Below are 20,074 nucleotides of genomic sequence, written 5' to 3'. Positions count from 1 at the left end.
AAGCTCATTCCCTAAGCTTATTAAATGCACAATTGCACAATAGCGCATCCTCCCTTGTCTCCTAGAGCTATACAACCTGTTCACTCAGTGTACATCCCCTCAACCTTCCTCTCTGGCTCCCAAAGCTGTGCATTTTTCTCCCTCAATCTAGCCTGAACTACGGACTACGTAGTCTCAAGGCTCAAGCCTCTACCTTGAGCTCTTTAATTTCGCAATAGCATCATTAACTGTGCTCATCTATCCTCCAAAATTATGCAATAGGCTGATCCAGTGCCTATCCCCTCAACACGTCATCCTAAGCTCCTAGCCAACATAATTTTCTTCCTCGGTCCAACCTGAATTGCAAATTTTGCAGTCTAAAGGCTCAAGCTTCACCCCTGACTTCTTGAGTTGCACTTTTATGTAGTTACTGAGCCTCTATCCTAGTTTGCCACTTGGTTCTAGCTTAGTAAATGGATGAATGTGTTCCATCTTATACTAGGGGTTTATCAGATTGATGTTGTTTTGTCTTGAGTGAATTGTAGATACAGGAACCCTATCATGCTATGGCAATATGATGAAGAAGGAGATGGAGAAGGATAACATGATAGAATACACATATGGATCTGAAGAGATAAGATGATCAATAGGTGAGAAGATGAAGGGACATCGAACTCTAACAAAAGATGAAGATCAAGATCACATGGAAGACTCCTCATCTTTAAGCCATAAGGAGGAGAAAGAAGAAGAACATGAACCATCTGTTCAAGAAGACACAAAGAAAGAAGTAGTAAGAAGGACATCTTGACACTGTCACATCATCATTTAGTACATGTCATCAATGTCATGACATGTCCTATCACCAGTCATCATATGCATATCATTATTGTGGATTATTTAATTACATATTTGGAATGTATTGTAAGGTGGAAGCCCAAAGGACACACATGGAATATGAAGAGTCATGTAAGTTGAAAAGTCATAGGAATTCAAACAATCATGAGGGTATTCAAAGAGTCACAAGGAGGGTGAAGCATCACCCCTTGGTTATATATACACCCTCATTGTATGAGCAAAGGATTTTTTCACCTTGGCTCCTCATGCAAGGCATTAGAGAGATAAGCTAGTTATTTTGAGCAGAAGGGAGTGGCTCCAATGCACCACTCTTGGAGCTAGTGGTGTTGATTGTATATATGTGTCTTGGAACTTTTACTTAATATAAGAAGCCCTATGTGCCAGCACGTTCTCCATACATGGATTATGTATATTTGTAAGACTATTATGTGAATGTTTGTAATTCAAGTTTTCTTTCATCTGTTCTAAAGTAGTTGAACTACTTTAGTTATTTTGGTACTTATCATATTGAGAATGTATTGTAATTGCTATTATCATTGCCACATCCTGATGGACTATTCTGTTGGATATCAAACAGATCTTCCTTGTCATATTGGTTTTAGTAACCATTAGATTTCTGTGGAGTATTCTGATTGATGTTGCACAAACCCTTGTTCATGTGTGTCTCTACTAGGGTGGCACTAGTACCTCTCTCTTAGAGGCTCAGTCTTCCTCCCCCTCGCAGTGAAATAAATTTGACAAACATCTGATCGAACACTCACGAGGAACACCCCCCTTTCTTTTCAAAGGCGCATTTTCACTCCTCTCTCTTGCTCACAGTTAGAGCCAAGGAATAGCTTTAAGAATCATTAGAGGAAATTTCAGCCTAAAAGTGACCTCCAAAGGAAAAATGATAAAATAAGAAGAAAAATAAATAAATTAATATCATAATTTAAATATTATTGTTAAAAAATAGTCGTTACTTGAAATTATGGTCTCTACGTTGCTCTCTATTTAGGACTTTTCCATGGTCTTCCTCTTCATCTCGTCTTGATGATGCACTACACTTGTTGGTTCGAAACGCGTCAGCCAAAAAAATCTCTTATGTGATTTCTACCGAAATACTTTTCTTAATAAAATAATAGTTAAAATAATAAAATAAGAGTTATAAATTTTGGAGGGAAAATAAGAAAACCACTTTTTAATTATATTTTTGTCTTATCGTTTTATAGGTTTACTCAAATTTCAAGTGTAGACACTCGTTGTATGCGAAATTAAATTCCACATCCAATGAGTCCCCATTATACATACTTTTGAGAAGACCTATACTGATAAAAAATGAAGATACATTAAAAAAGTGTGTTCATGTACATGTATTTTTTCTTATTTTGCCTCCAAAATATTTACATGTACCTCTTTTTAAATTTAAAGGATTTTGGTTGGTTTACATATTATGACATGGAAATTATGTGAAATTTTAATGGGCACTTTTAGGTTAAAATATCCTCTAATGACATGGAAATTGGGCCGATATTCTAGATGGGGTTCCTACTCCAAACGGTGTGAGGTCAAATTAGGACTTCACATCAAGGAGACACCTTGGTTGACGGATTTCCAACATCATCAACATAGTCTTCACTAAAAGGGACTACAACCCTTGCTTGTTTATCAATCTTTGCTAAAAGGGACTCTTTCACCTACTCGTTTATCAGTCAATAATGAAAGGGAATACTACCCCTACTCATTTACCAACACTCACTATAAGGGACTCTTGGCCTTGAACATTTACTAGCACCCATTGGAAGGGACTCTTTCCCGTAAACATTTACCAGAACCCACTCGAAGCAGTTACTACCCTTGATGTGCAAGCTACCACTTTCCACCCTTGTTGATCCATATTTCATCCATTTTCAAACTAGAACCAATAGGCCTCTTGTGTCACAAACAACTAATGTTTTCTCACTGTAACTGCTCACCAAACCCACCATACAAACACCTTCAACAATCTCTAATTTTTGATAAAACAACCATCGCCTTCAGAAATTTCACATTACTGAAAAAATCACCTAATTAAGTAAATCGCCAACCATACATATCAGCAACATCAATCGCTAATGACCATTGCACTTCTTTGCATCTCTAGAACACCCTTCAAATACCAAGACTGGTCCCTGATTCACCCTTGATGCATATATCCATTATGCATCATGTTGCACCAAGAACCTCTAATTCACATGCTCATCCACACACTTTGCTCTTGCAACCCATGAACTTTCCTTCTTGAATTCTTCTTTTAAAGAATTCTGGGCTGATATTTTTGGAGTTGGATTTTGTTTAACTTGCGTTCTAGTTTGCTACATGGATTTATTATTGTTTTGTGTTTCTCCAATTAAATCCAGTATTATGTATGTGATATTATCTTCCCAATATTTGATCTGTAGTTTTGGGCTCAATTTGTGAGTATTTCTGTTAATTCGACACATTTTGTCTTTTTAACATAATTTAACTGGGACTTTCTATTTGTGGCAAATCTCCATATTTTATTTCATGCATGTGCCTTCAACACATTGCTATAACCCCAAAATCCTTTTTAATAAACACTACCAACTCAAGTTGTTGACATGTTCATGTGCCTAAAGCACCTAACATAGGCCCAAAGCCTTTTAAATATGTTGTCACTCCCAAATATAAACTCCACAAGTCAATTACTGCCAATTCTGTTGAATTAGCCTTAAGCTCCTTTTTCGTCTCGCCTTTACCTATTTTCCCCCATAATCCCGCTACTTGTGACTGTTGGCTAATCCCTTTAGGAATTAGGCACATCAAGCCTGTCGATGGCCTAATTCCTTTATTATTTTCTCCATGCCCTTGGTCTTATTTCTACACGAAATGACCAAATTCCATCGTTTAAGTCTGGAGCCCCCCTTCCCGTTGATTCAATTTTGAAACCTTTTTATTAATAAAATTTTCATCAACAACAATTCCACTGGAACCATCGTAGCTAAATTTATTTATTAATGGCTCCGTGTCCTTTATTTTCCGTAACTACATAAAATTTGTGCCTGGTGCTAAGGCCAAAGCTCCCTCTATCCTGACACTTTAGCTTGTGAAACCATTGTAATCCTCTTACAATCCTTCAGGCTCCTCCTTAGTGAGCTTTGTTGTAAGTGGATTTGTCTATGTCCAATAAAAACCCACTCCCGCTACTCTTTTGTACATTCCACATATTCTCAGTTCACCTTTTAGTTGCTCCACTAATTTTTTCGCTCCATCAAATTTGGCTATGCACTAAAAAGGGTCTCCAGCCCTCCGCCCTCCGGGCGGCCCGCGGTGGCGCGGCACCGGGCGGAGGGCCCAAATATTTTTTTTTTAATACTTTTTTTTTAAAATAAAAAATATTTAAAAATTTTGATTTTAAATAAAAAAAAAAAAAACATTGTTTAAAAAAAAAATTCTTTAATAATTGTTTTTTTTTTTAAATAAAAAAAAAACAAACAACGTTGTTTAAAAAAAAAAATTAATAATTGTTTTTTTTCTAAATAATTAAAAAAACAAATTTGTTTATCAATTAATTTAAAATTTTTTAATATATACCTTTCTAAATAAAAAAAAACGATATGTATTAGAAAATTTTAATTTCTTTTTCTTTTTTTTAAATAGATAAATAAATGTTTCTTTAGGCTTGGGTTTTGGTTGCACTGCGAACGATGGCAATGATCAAGGTCTTGAACAGAGCACAGGACGCTGCGGCCCCGGCTCCAACACCGGTCTCAAGGGCTGTAAGCGATCCGGAGGTTTGGCAAACGGCGACTACGTTTGGAAGGGCGACTCAACTGCAAACATATTCAGAGAGATGGCCGGCTTCACGCAGGCGAATGGCCCAAATACACCCAGACCTGAAAGGCCATACAATTGCCGGGGTCTTTGACACGTTTTCTCATGCGACTATGGATTGGGAACGGAGCAAGAGATCCAAGCGGAACGGATCGAAGTTAATGACGGAAATCACCATTTTTGCGTGGTTGTCCGAGGAGGTATCTCCCTCGAGAAAGGCTGAGACCCCAAATCGTGTCCAGATCGCTTGCAGAATCGAAAGGGGGGGATTATATGGTGTAGATCCGCACCATTTTACAACACACGGACCAAAACAGTGTGGTCTCGGCTCAGATCTACTTGATCTAGCCTCCATACGAGCACAGATTGATCCCAAACAGCAGGTCGAAGACACCATCCATAGATCGAGTAGAGTTCAAGCAGATCCTGACATGCAAAAGGAAAAACAAACAAAATCAGGGCCAGATCTGGGTTTCGGCCTACAGCCAGAGCAGGTAAAAAAAATTATTTTCATATTTTGATTAAACCCCCACAAGGGAAAACTCGGTTAGTATGGGTTCATGCAGGAAGCACCTCCATTCAACTGAAACAACAAATATGGGTAGAAATGGGATACCCAGTCCTGATCCAACATCTGGTTAGTGGAAGGAGGTCTCTACAGGACTGCAGATCGATGGAAAGCTATGAGATTGGGCCAGGGTCAATCATTTCTTTAAACCTCAGATTGAGAGGAGGGGCTACGTCTAAGGGACAGCAAAGCGGAGACAAGGGAAAAAAAACTGCACCTCAGCAACAACCCAAGGGAGGGTTATCCTACAAAAACATTTTACAGGGCAGCAGAGATTCAGGGTCCTCTCCAGATCAAGGCGGTCATATACCCAGGCCATATATAGTAGATCAGGCAGAGCAAACCCCAGCTTTAAACTTAGATTCTTCTGGGCTGGATGATTTCGTAAAGTCCTATGAAACGCAAGCTCTCATATGTCGTTTCAACAGTTTTTGGCCAAAACCCCTGGATCTATTCCATTGGATCTTCACCAGCTGGACCATGGAATGTGATATTCATCTCTGTTCAAAGGGGTTTTTTATAGTAAGATTTTCATCCAAGGAAGTCAGAGACACAGTTATTAGTGCAGGACCCTGGTTCTGGGGAACATCGGGGCTGTTTATGACCCCATGGTTCCCAGATTTTGATCCAAACAAAATGACTGTAACCAAAATGCCGGTCTGGGTTAGACTATATAATCTACCTCTGCATTTTTGGAATGAACGAGTTCTGGAAGGCATTGGGAACAGTATAGGGAAATATATAAAAACAGATCTGGATAGGATTGATGAAAGGATCTACACTTACGCATGTATCTGTGTGGAAGTAGATTTAAGCAAAGGGCTGCCGAACAATATAAGGCTGATCTACAAACAACAAAACTGGCTGCAAGTGCTAGACTATGAAAATACTGCTTTCAGATGTAGACTCTGTAGGCAGACAGGACACTTACAAAGCACATGTCCAGAAGCCAAGAGTAAAAAGAAGCAGAAAGGGAAGCAGAGGAAAGGATGGCAATTCTCACCACCAGATTCAGATGACGAAGAATCAGAAGCAGAGGAGGAAGAGATCCCTGCAGAGAAGACCGAGGCAGCTCAAGAAATGGAGAAACAGAAAGAAACCACAACAGACAACAAGGCAGAGATGACAAGCGTGGACCACAGCATAGGAGGCACCGAGCGACATCACCACTCAGATACCTCAGATTCAGACAAAGAAATCGGATCACAGAATGTAGAAACACAGTTGATCATTGCACCGACCGAGCCCACCCAAGGGGAGTGGCGTAAGGTCGAAAAGAAAAAGGGGCGGAAAACTTGAACTATTTTCGTTTTTCTGCCTCTTTTCATGCTCTCTTCTTTCTTCCCTTTTTTCATATTTCTTTTTGCACGTTAGTCTTCTAACGCTGCATAGGGCCCTTATGGCAGTTCTCAGTATGCTTCAATGCATATTCAGATGTAACTTTTCATTATCTTTTTAATAAAAAGTTACTGTTTTTTCTTCGGAAAAATAAATGTTTCTTTAAAAATTTTAAATTTTTTTAAATTTTTTGGCTTTTTTTTTTTTTTTTAAATTGAAAAGACATATTTTTAAAATTTTAAATTTTTTTTTGGTTTTTTTTTGTTTTAATTTTAGTGTATTTTTTTTTTGTAGTTTTTTTAAAATGTTTTTGATGTTAATTTTACTAGTTTTTTTACTTTTATTTTTATGGATTTTCTATGTTTTTTTTTTTTTGTTTTAATCTAGTTTGTTTTTTTTTCCCTAGGTTTTTTTAATGTTTTTATTTCTATTTTTATTTACTTATATATATATATATATATATATATATATATATATAGATATATATATATATTTTTTTTTTTTTTTAAATTTTGTTTTTTTTTCCTAATTCTTTTATGGTTTATAAGATAATTTTTTTTTAACTTTTTTTTTGTCTTTTTAATATATATATTTTTAAGTAATTAACATTTTAATCTTAATTTTAGTAGTTTTTAAATTATTTTTTTTGGTTAATTTTCTATGTTTTTATTAAATTTAGTTTGTTTTTAATTTTTTGATAATGTTTTTTAAATTTTTATATTTTTACCTAAATTTTATAGTTTGTTTAAATTTTTTTTCTCTTCCATATATATATATATATATATATATATATATATTTCTTTTCTTTTGACAATTTTTTCTATTGTTTACAAGATTTTTGATTTTTTTTTTTTTTTTTTTTTCCATTTTTTCCATTTTTTTTAAATATGTTTTTTTACTATTTATTTGTTTATAATTTTTAAGTGTTTTTTAGTTTTTTAATTTAGTTTTTTTTGACATTTTTATGATTGATTTTTTTTTTTTTATTTTTTTTTTTTTAAATTTTTTTTTTTTAGTATATGCTTTAATTTAGGTTTTGTTAATTTTTAAACTTTTTTTGTTTTGTGTTTTTTCATTGTTTTAATTTTTTATTTTATTTTATGTCTTCATTATTTGTTTGAAATTTTAATCTTTTTCAGGGTCATGAGAAAATATTTTAAGGTATTATTTCGAAATGTTGAAATATTACCCTTGAAAAAAAAAGGAAAAAAAAGTGTTATCCCAACGTTAACACTTTTTGTTTTGAGGGCGTTTTTGGGACATTTTTTGCATAAAAAATTGGTTTTCACCGCCATTTTTAAAATATGTTCAAAATTTACCCTAGAAAAAAAAGTGTTATTCCAGCATCAACACTTTTTGTTTTTAGCACTGTTTTTGATGTTTTTAAGGGGTTTTTTGGCTAGAGTTCTCGTTTTGAGTTCACAGTTCCCATTTCAAAGTTTACATTGTTTTTTCTATTTGACTTTGGGGACACCACTTTGACTAGATTTTTCTTTTGATCCAGGAGGCCATTTTCAAACTTTCACATACCACTGGAAATATTTTCGAGAGCTCTATCAATCTAAGTGGGTTACATCTGTATTTGAGAGGATCTGTTGCACAAGAACTTGCTCCAAAATATCAATACCTTTGTTTCTTTTTCCTTTGCCACATTTTCAATTACCTTTGCCTTTACCTTTGCCATGATTGACAACATATTTACCAATGAATTTGTAGTTTCCATTGTTTTCATTTCCCAAAAAAAATTTCCTTTTCCATCAGTGATAACATATTTCCAGCAACCTCCCCCTTTGGCATTGATGGCAACACCAATATCAAACAAAACATCATTACCATTGATTCACTAATGATCAAGAAAAGACAATGGTAATTATCTTCTATATCTTTGATGCTTCTCCTTGTGTTTTGCTTAAGGTCCTTCTCCCTCTTTGTATGAGGTTATTTACCATCATTTTTTTATCAACAATACTTATCCCCCTTTGAAATCAATGGAAAATATACTAACATTCTCCCGCTGTCAAAAATCTCCCTTTGTCTTCTGATCCTATGAACATGTGAATTGTTTCTTCTTAAGCTAAAAACCTCAAGTACCTCTAATATGATCCAACCAACTTGTTCTATGCCTTGTGAAGAATATTGATTTCAAGGGAAAGGAGTAATTTCTCCCAATCTCCGCCTCAAGAAAGCAAGAAGGATCTCTTTCTAAAACAACATATGCTTTTGCAACTGAGCCATAAGAAATATATTTTGCTAGTCCAAGTCTCAATTAGGATTACATTCATAACAGTGCCTTCCTAGACACATACACATGACCTCTATCAACAAGAACAACTTTTCCTATGCATGACACCATCAATTGTAAATTGATGAACAACAAAGTACAACGCTTTTGGAAAACTTAAAAGGACCCTCATCAATGCATGCCTAGACCAGTAGCTCGGTTTGTATTTCACCTGGTAGACTTCCAATGACAACAAACTCACCATGATACATTTGACTCATTAAGAACCAGTCATATAAATCAGTACTTACCTATCAACACTTGGGCTTACAGAAAACATGAACACCATCCTCTAACAGAGAGTTTAATGACTGTAAATACCAATTGGTAGTACCTTTGACACCACTTGTTGAATTGATGCCACTGATAAAAAATGTTGAGCACTTGATAACTGAGTGTTCTTATCCTTTGATCATGTTCCTTTCACCAAAAATCTAATGTATTATACCAATTTCCAATAGAATATTAATCCATTCTGCAAAAAACACCCGCTACCAATTAACGATACATGTTGTCAATGCATAATTTGATACTCAAATCTTGACTTGAGTATACTCCCCTTGTGGCCATGCTCCCTCTTTGTATTAGGAATTTGTAAACAATACTTGCTAGAGAAACTTTAACAATAAACAGATCCTCACCATCTATATGTATACTTGGTCTACCAATATGATTTGAAAATAACATTCAATCAACCACTGTTGGGTTGTGTTATATTCTTTCCACAACTAGACCCTCTAGTTAACCAGGGTGTTAGTGGGGGGGTGAAGCTCCCCCTTCGTTGCATCGATTGCACAACACGGGGGGTCATAGGGGGTTTGAGGGGGGCGATTAGCCCCCCTCTATGAGGTCTAGGGTAGTGCCCTGGGGAAATTTTTTTGGTATCCTATATTAGGTGGGCGAGCCTACTTATGTTTTTTTGCATGGTTTTCACACATGGTTTTGGGCACGATGGTTTTCGGTCCATGGTATTGGATGCTTCGGCATGTATATATATGTATTGCAACATTGAAAGGAACATAATGAAAAATCAAGCTGGTAGTCCCGGTTTTGGGACCCAGGGGAAAATCTTTGTGTATATGTGTCTTATGTGTTATGCTCTCGCATTGTTTATTTTCTGTGTTTTAGAATTCGTAAGCAGGTAATTTCTATATGGGGTTAAAACCTACAACCACACTACTCAGCAATCAACATAAAATGACATACTTTCCTCTATCCTTCAGATGCATTCATTGGCTTGTTCCTTCCATCTCCTTGAATATAACTTTCTAGATTCCCTTGAAGCCTTCCTCTTCTCTTTAATGAAGAGGAGCAAGGGATTTACTCCCCCTGAGTAGATTATATTCCTTTTTCTTTCACACCTAGATATGAGTTGATTTCTTACATTGGTTGGCTTGACTAGATGACTTTCTACCATTGTCTAAGTATATAAACCACTAATCATTCCATTTGTTAGCACCAATTAAAGCCAATTTGCAATTTACCTGTTTCTCTTCATAATCACTGTATTTATTTGGAGCAGTATCATGGTTTATGCTTCTTAGTTTTTCTAATTTGAGTATCTATCTATTGTAGGTTATATAAGAAATATTAACCATAGGAATCTCATACTCTGATATGCTAACTCTCTGCTAAATATCTTCAAAACCGAACACTGCTCTGTGCTGCCTCCATGCTCCATTCAATCTGCCTTTCTTTTGAGTGTTGAAATAGCTCATGCGTCGTTGTCCTTGTTGGCTCTCAATAAGATTGATACCTCTATTTGTAGTGTTTAGAAAATATATTTTCTTGCCAAATTTTCATGTAGTTTGTTTGTGCCCATAATTCCTACACCTGTAGCATTCAACATTATTCAAGAAGGGGACAAAGGAATTGTTATTCTTACCAAAACTTCTTCCTGTCCAATTTCTTGGACCGATTCAAGTTCTCTTTATGTTTTTGGGCCACTAGAAATATTTACTTTCAGGGAAAAGGCTCTTTGTACTTGGCTATTTGAATTTTTCTTAGCAACTCATGGTTATGGCTGAAATAACGCATTCCACTTCTATTGCTGCAATTTTTTTTTCTTCTCTAGACACTTGGAGGAAAAGTGTCATGTGTTATTACAATAAAATCATATAAGGGGTTACATACCTTTATTTTGATTCCTAGAAGTTATTTTATCTCCTTTATGCTTCATTCTTTTCTCTATCATTGTAGTGTTGTCAGATCTTCCTTTAACAAAATTCATGGATCCCTTTGATGATGTTGTTGGGTCGCTACCATTTTCCAATAATGTCTCGGCCTGAGAGGAACAATGGCTGGTTTGAATCTCCTTAAACACTTCAGATTTATTTACATGCTTCTAAAGATTCATTAACTACTCATTTAACCCATGAACTTTGTTGGTCGAATTCTGCATTTTAATAATTCTGGATCGATATTTTTGGAATTTGACTTTGGTTAACTTGCCTTCAGATATGCTACATGGATTTTTTTATTTTTTGTCCTTTTCCCTATTTAATAAACTCTTTTGTATGTGATCTTAACCTCCCAATATCTGATATTTAGTTTTGGGCTCAACTTATGAGTATTTTTGTTTATTTTTCTCATTCTGACTTTTTTAACATAATTTAACTAGGACTTTGTATTTCTAGAGAATCTCATGATTTATCACAATTGACAAACTTTCCTCTTAACTTTTCCATGCTGCTACCAAAACTCCAAGTTGTTCCATCCACAGGCCCAAAGGCCCTGCTAAAAATTAGCTACCAAAATAGCTACAGACTCATCATTCATGCATGGGCCCTTAGCACATTGCTAGAGCCCCAAAATCCTTTTTAATAAACATTACCAACTCAAGTTGTCGACTTTTTCATGTGCCTAAAGAACTTAACATAGGCCCAAATCCTTTAAAAATGTTATCGTTGTCAAATATAAACTCCATGGTCCAAATACTACCAATTGTGCCAAATTATCCTTAAGCTCTTTTTGCTTGGCGCCTTTACCTATTTTCTACCATAAGGTCCCTCCCTGTGACCGTTGACTGGGCTCTTTAGGAACTAAGTTGTTCTAGCCTCTCGGGGACCTAATTCATTTATTATTTTTATGTGCCCTTGGTCTTTTTTATATGAGAAATGACTAAATGTCACCGCTTATGTCTGGAGCCCCTCTTCGTGATGCTTCATCTTTGAAACCTTTTTATTAATAAAATTGTTTTCAACAATGACTCTGTTGGGTCCACTACACCTTAAGCTTTGAGAGATAAATTTATTTACTAATGAATCTGCGCCATTAGATTTCCGTAGCTAGATCTAATTTGTGTCTGGCTTAAGGCTAGATCTCCCTCTATCCTAATACTTTAACTTGTGAAACCATTGTAATCCTCTTACAATCCTTTGGGTTCCTCTTTAGAAAACTTCACTATTAGTGGGGTCCACCTGTGTCCAATAAAAACTGCTCCCATTGCTTTTTTATACATGCCACATATGCATGGTCCACCTTTTGGCAGCTCCACTAGTTTTACTGCTGAGTTTGACTACTCCGCCAAACTTGGCTATGCACCGAAAAGGGTGTCCAACCTTCTTTAAGTTTGTTCTTTGACATTTTGGTCACCAACTTTGACTGCCTTTTTCTTTTCATGCAGGAGGCCATTTTAAAACTTCCACATACCACTGGAAAGATTTTCTAAAGCTCTATCAATCTGAGTATGTTTTACCTATATCTAAGATGATCTTATACACAAGAATTGGATAAAAAGTCTCTACATCTTTGTTTCTTTTTCCTTTTCCATCAATGATAACATATTTCCAACAATCTCCCCATTTGGCATTGATGGCAACACCAAGATCAAAGAAATCATCATCACCAATGATCAAGCAAAGATAAGTGTAATTATCTTCTTTGTATTTGATGCTTCTCTCTATGTTTTGCTTGAGGTCCTTCTCCCTCTTTGTATGAGTCTATTTACCATCTTTTATTTGATTAGTAATACGTATCCCCCTTTGAAATCAATGGAAAACATACTAACGTGTTCCCGCTATCAACAATCTCCCTTTGTCTTCTAATCATATGCATCGGTCAACTGCTTCTTCTTAAGATGAAAACCTTAGGTACATATGATATTATCCAAGCAACTTACTCTTTGTCCTGTGAAGAGGATTGAGTTTAAGTGAAAGGAGAAATTACTCCTAATCTCTGCCTCAAGTAGGAAAGAGGGATATCTTACTAAAAAACACATGTTTGTGAAATTGAGCCATGAGAAATATTTTTTTTGCGGTCTGAGTCTCATCTAGGATTACATGCATAACAATACCTACCTAGATACACACACCTGATTTCTAGCAACAATAACAATCTTTCTTATGCATGACACCATCAATTGTCAACTAATTAACAACAAAGTACAACATTTTTTACAAACATAGAGGGACTATCATCAATGCATGCTTAGACCATCAACTCACCATGATACATTTGACTCCTCAGGGACCAGTCATATAAATCATTGCTTCTCTATCAACACTTGGACTTACATACAACATGAACATCATACTCCAATAAGGAGTCTAATGACTATAAATACCAATTTATAGTACCTTTGATACCACTTTCAGAATTGATGCCACTAGTAGCAAATGTTGAGCACTTGATAATTGAGTGTTTTCATCCTATAATCATGACCCTTTCACCACAAATATGATGCATGGTACCAATTTCCAATAGAAAATTAATCCATTCTGCAGCAAAAACTTGATACCATTTAATGATACCTATTGTCAATGCATAATATGATACTCAAATATTGACTTCAGTATACTCCCATTGTGACCATGCTCCCTCTTTGCATTAGGAATATGTAAACAATACGTGTTAGAGAAACTTTATCAGTACAAAAATCATCATCTTCTATATATATACTTGGTCTACCATGTTAGTCATGGTTGTCATTGATGTCAATATGGTATTTGATGAGATGGAAAATATTCTTGCGATGTGTGACGTTGCCCTAACACTAGGGAAATCTTAGCTTTACATAAAGCTCTAACCCTAGTTGAAGCAAAAACTAATCCTAATCATATCCAAACTATTCAAGAATTTCCAAGTGTGAAGACCTTTCATATAAAACCCTAACCTAATCCCAATCATAATCCTTTTACATATCCTAATGAAACCCTAGTTCTACTATGTATTTTCAAATGAATAAAACCCTACATAGATGAATATTTAGGTATAGAAATATTAATGTAGTCCCATATAATATCCTAGTTTTATTGAAGCATACACACCATATACATGAAATGAATTTTCTTAATTCCTAAAATAGCTATGCAAACATCATATACCTATGCACCTTACCATTACCATATACATGAAATGACTTTGTTTAATGGCATACAAACATGACATACATGTTCCCTATGACCATACATGGAAGTCAATGTGTAATTGCATCATGTACATGGAAGATGGGATATAATGGGAGACAAGGTCTTTTGCATGGAGGATAAGCCTTTTGATGAAATATAACACTCACATGGCAAAAAAGCTTTTTTGCATGATCTTTTTTCATCTTTCACATGGCAGACAAATATAATGTATGTGCATGATCACATGCCAGACCAAAGATTGACATGTTCTCTTGAATCTGTCGTAAACTATGTTGGATATATAAAAATATAAATATATAACATATTTGATGCCCAAGCCAAAGACTATATAAAAAATAATTTAAAGAAAAAACTTTGCATATTGGATGGACATATTACGTGGAAGCTTAACATATTTTTAACTAGACGTTGCATATTTGATAGACATATTACGTTGAACGTATCTAACGTTGGACGCTGCATATTTTATGAATGTACTACATATTACGTATTACATTAATGTTGGTTGGCCCATAATTTGTCCCACCTTAAGCCAACGATGTAACCTTTTACCTATAAATCTTGTAAGAGACTCTTATTACGGACTTGAGGAAGGCTACTGATCACAGTCATATTGTAGATTGGTTGGTTAGTGTTCATTGTAGGTTGACTTGTAGACTTGTGAGAAAATTCAGTGACATTTCTGAAGTTTGTAGACCTATAAAAATTGCAGAGTTGTGAAGTGACATATATGAAGATTGCGTACATACATTTTTACAGACCTTAAGCCTTCTTGTCACCAGAACTTGGACCCCTCCTAGAGCTATCTTTGAAGACATCCTTGTGAAAAGAACAATTCAACAAGAATTCTATTTGTACAAACCTAATCAGCTTTGGAAGAATTTCTTTGAAGAATTATATAGCAACAATTTTGTGTATCGTTGAAGTCACTCTTAGAGAAGATCAAAAAGTTCATCATATAAGGCTTGTAAAGAAGCTTCATTAAGCTAACATTGGAGCAGGTTCATAGAAGTTTTTAAGGATTTTGGATAGACCTAAATTGGACAATCATTTGAAGCATTTGAAGACTTGTTTGGAGAAAACTATGTTGAGCAACCAATTGGAGACCCCAAAGAAGAATCCTTGAAGACTTGTTGTGTTTTGAAGATCTGTTGACTTGTGGAGACTTGTGAACACTTCAACTTGTTACCATATTGAAGATCAGTCTTGTTGAGGCAAAAACTTGTAGAAGACCCTTTAGAAGCTGACTTGGGGGCATTAGTAGAGATCTTGTGAATGATTGAAGTTCTGATGAAGTAACCTTGGAGAGTTGTGTTTTGGGTACCATGAAGAACAATGGAGACACCTTCATATGCAGATCAAGGTTGTCATTGATGACGTGATGGGGAGACTAAGTGATGGGATAGCTGAAGATTTATAGGGCTCGTTGAATAAGACATTGGAAGTCGTTAAGTATAACCAAATATGTATTTACGAAGTAAAGATAAGGGTTGGATCCCAAGAGGTTGGAGCCTCGAAAACACAAGCTTGGTGCCTTAGAAGATCGGGTCGGTGCCCTAGAGGATCAGAGTCCTCAAGAAACCCGGTCGGAGCCTAAACTAGATATAGGGTTGGAGCCCTTGAGGTTGGTGCCTCAAAATTGACAAGGTTGGAGCCTTTGGAAGTCCAAGTCGGTGCTTGGAAAATACAGGCTGGCGCCTAAGAGATTGAAGAATGGTGTCTTCATCTAGGGTTGGAGCCATACATATAATGTACTTGATTTATTGAAGAAATTAATAAAATTATTTATTCTTATTGTTCATTTTGTGGTCTAGATATAAGTGATCTAATTGGTAAAATTAACAATTGAAAAGGAATATTGATTCACCCCCCCTCAATATTTCCAACAATTGGTATAAGAGCTAGTACGTTCACTCAAAGCCTAGCATCTTTAAGGTTGATCCTTAGAACTCAAATGGCAAAGCCAAGGAAGAAAGCCTCCAATCCTCCTAAAGATGTCTCTAACTTAACAATGAAAACTGAAGACAATCAAATTGAGAAAGTTCCATTGTTCAATGGAAACTTTGATGTATGGAAGGTAAGCATGAAAAATTTCTTAATGGCTCAAGGTGTTGGAGTATGGGAATTGGTGATTGCTGATATCGTGATGGATGGAGAATCCAAGGAACATAATACAAGAGAAATGAAAGAAATCTTGAATGGGCTGCTTGATTCTATGAAGGTCAATTTTGAAAAATGTTTGTCAACAAAAGGTATATGGAACAAAATTCACGATCTTCACTCAAAAAGAGTGTTGACAATGATATCTAGTCAAGAAAATGATGGAAAACAATAAGGACATCCAGAACCCATAAAGGAAGCTGAAGATAAGATTGGTAACATCAAGGCTAAAGAATACCTAGAAGATGAAGAGAATGAAGAATATCTCCTCACTAAACTTATGGCTGTCATGGAAGAGATTAACAATTTGAAAAGGAAAATGAGGAACTTAAGAAGAAAGAAGTTGGTGACCAGGACAAGACAAGGAAGGAAGTTGACCTTGTCAAGATTCAAGTACAAGAAACATATGAGGAGCTCACAAATATTAAGGAAGAATTTCATCAAAACAAGAGAAAGCATCATGAAGAAGTCATATGCATGAAAAATCAATTGGATAAGGAAAAGAAATGGGAAGATACCTTGTCAAGCCACCTTGAATAAACGCACAAGAGCTTGAACAAACTTGAAACGAAGATTGGTAAATAAAAGGAAGAGGTCTCCTCCCTTAGATCTCAACTAGAAGAAGCAAGGAAGCAAGCACAAGGAGCTGATAAGGCGATGGAAGCTTTGATATTCATACAAGGGCAAGTTACTGAAGCAGAAAAGGAGAGAAACACCATGATATGCCAACTGGAAGAAAAGGGTGATGACATCACCAAGTTAATATTAGAAATCACTTTGCTTAAGGCCCAATCATGTGAAGAAACTAAGATGAAGGAATAAATGGGGATCATTCAATCAAAGAGCAATGAAGAATCCAAGAAAATGAAGGAAGAAATTGTCTTTCTTAGAAAAGAAGTTGACTTGCTAAATAAGAACTTGAAAAGTTCTCAAACCCTAGATGACATCCTAGGTCATCAAAGGTCTCCCCTTGATAAATAAGGTCTTGTCTATGTAGATGAATCCTCAAGAAAGAATGATAATGCTTCAAACAACATGGATGTGAGGAATCCAAAAAGAAATGTTGATGCTCTTAGTTCCAACAAAGGCAAGGAGAAGAGTCAAGACAACTATGAAAGAAATCCTACTCCAAGAATACTTGCAGATGGTGTCAAGAATACACAAGGTAATGAATATAATCAAAGAATCTCAAGGAAAAAAGACTTCAGAAGTACATCATGGAAATCTTCATCTCCCAGGTACCAAAGTATATTTCTTGGTTATTTCTATTCTTGTACAAATTTTGGGTACATGGAGAAAGATTGTAGGGCATATCACAAAGACAAATATAATGGTGCCCATCAATATCCTAGAAGACAGTTTGCAAGAATAAGTCATGATTACTCTTTTATAAACAATATGGAGTGCTTCAATTTCCATAACATTGGACATATGGTACGTGATTTTAACTTGGTTCCATACACAAGCTAGAATAATGACAACTAAGCCAAAAAAGAAAGTTGCACAAATATGGAGAAAGAAGCAAATTGGATCTGAAAGTCTCTTGGACACTCTAGCCAACAACACATGTTGATTTGATGAAGACATCAAGATGTGATATCCCAAGTGTTTGATGATGAGACTTTGCCAAAAAGGAGACCATACATATAGTTAGGGGGAGCTTGTAATCATTCTTGTAGAAGCTATCTGAAAAAGGGCCCTATGAAATCCTTGATGAGTCACACATCTTTTGGGAGCAAATCCATTGAAGAAAAAACTATTTTACTCATCCAATGGACCATTGCTAAAGATGTCTTCCACTTGATCACAAGGCAAGTGATCCTTTATGAGCTAGAAGAGTTTATGCAAGAAAGGGAAGTTGGTTCATCACATGAAGAAATGTAAACACATATATCATGGACCACATTGCCAGAAGAAATATCACCATGACAGGGGGAGTAGCATGACAAGAAATGATGTGATAGGGGGAGTACTTGGGCACCCCATTTGCCATTGATGTCAAAGGGGGGGAGAATCCTAGCTTTACATAATTCTCTAACCATAGTTGAAGCAAACACTAATCCTAATCATATCCAAACTATTGAAGAAGTTCCAAGTGTGAAATCTTTCATATAAAACCCACACCTAATCCCAATCCTAATCCTTTTACATATCCTAATGAAACCCTAGCTCTACCACTAGTAGAAAATGATGAAATTAGTGACTAGGTGACTAAAAAATTTAGTCACCACAACTTTTCCAAGTGAAATAATACAAAAAATGAGCAATCTTAAGTGACTCAACTAAAAACGACCAACATAAATGACTAATTTAGTCCCAAACTAAAATATATGACTAGATAATATGTAATATAACTGAAAATGACTAACGTGAATGACTAATTTAGGCTAGGAACAAAAATACAACTACCTAACAAGTACTACAATAATACAAATTGGTCGTTAATGTTATTCATTTTAATTGTTCCACTTCAACAATCTAAAATTATAAGTGATAAGGGATTCAAAGGTTTTTATCGATTTTCTAAAAGGTTATACTTCCTTACAAACTTCTTTATTGGATCAGTGGATGACTAGAGTTATGGAGCTGATTATAATATTCAGGGTTATATCATTTGATAACATTCACAGGGAATTAAATTCGAAGCATTTGTCAAATGTGCATGCACATGACATCCTTGTGAACCATCAACTTAAACAACGACATCACAATTCTACACATCATTTAGAAACATTGATGGACAAATACAACAAGGCCAACATCCAACAAAAACCCATGTAATGAAGAATAAACTGTAATAAATATTTGACCATAAAAAATAAATTATTTATGCTAACTTTACCATAATTCTAAACTCGTTATGTTATATTACTCGAGTATGGTTCCATGGAACCATAGTCGAGTAATATAACATAATGAGTTTAGATTTATGGTAAGGTTAGCATTATATATATATATATATATATATATATATATATTTGGTCAAATATATGTTACAGAAACACTAATAAACACACGTGGAATCCTCAATCCTTAGTTTTAAATATTAAGAAACCCATGCAAATGCTCAAATCCACCAAACAAAATATAATGTGGTAATATGAATGAAAAGGGAAATAAATTAGCAAATCATCAAATCCACTTTGACCCTCACACATAGCACTAAGCATCACAACTACAATACTAACGAGTAGAAACAAAATTGAGAAATACAAAAAATAATAATTACAAAAACCAAGCAAAATCCATCTAATGGTAAACCACAATGGTGATGATTGCAACATCAACCACAAAAAGTCGCAAAATAAGAAAGATCCATCCACTTATAGATTGCAATAAAGAGCCTCACAACATCATCTTGCCAATGCTGAACCTCCATAAAGTTTTGATTTCTAAGGAGCAAGAGCTATGTATTTGGCGGCAATATAATTAAATTCAAATTAATTTCTATTTACATTTCAATAAAAAAATTGAATTTTTTTCACCGCATTTTTTAATAACTAATCATTCTAAAAAGTGACTTTGAAGCTCCTATATGCTCCCTCCGCCCCAATTTTTGAATAGAAACATTGGTCATTCACCCTTTTATGAGAATGAAATCAAACTTTAGTTAAATATCATCAACATATCGTAATTGATCCTTGAACCATGGGGTTTCCAATTGTAGATATCGTGCCTAGGAACTAAAGTTTTTCGAGATCAAGATGATAT

At 35.2% G+C, this 20,074-nt stretch overlaps 1 pseudogene; it reads left to right on the top strand.

Moving 5' to 3' along the window:
- Window positions 1-4,520: 4,520 nt before the first annotated feature.
- The window catches only part of LOC149151789 (putative methyltransferase PMT21), a 35,315-nt pseudogene continuing 19,761 nt past the window's right edge, over window positions 4,521-20,074 (top strand).

Source organism: Pinus tabuliformis, chromosome 9 (assembly GCF_031772625.1).
Source record: "Pinus tabuliformis cultivar Carrire ecotype Pingquan chromosome 9, CPIR1, whole genome shotgun sequence".
Lineage (NCBI taxonomy): Eukaryota > Viridiplantae > Streptophyta > Pinopsida > Pinales > Pinaceae > Pinus > Pinus tabuliformis.
The sequence above is the reverse complement of the archived record's forward strand: the minus strand, read 5'-3'. Positions and strand labels throughout refer to the sequence as shown.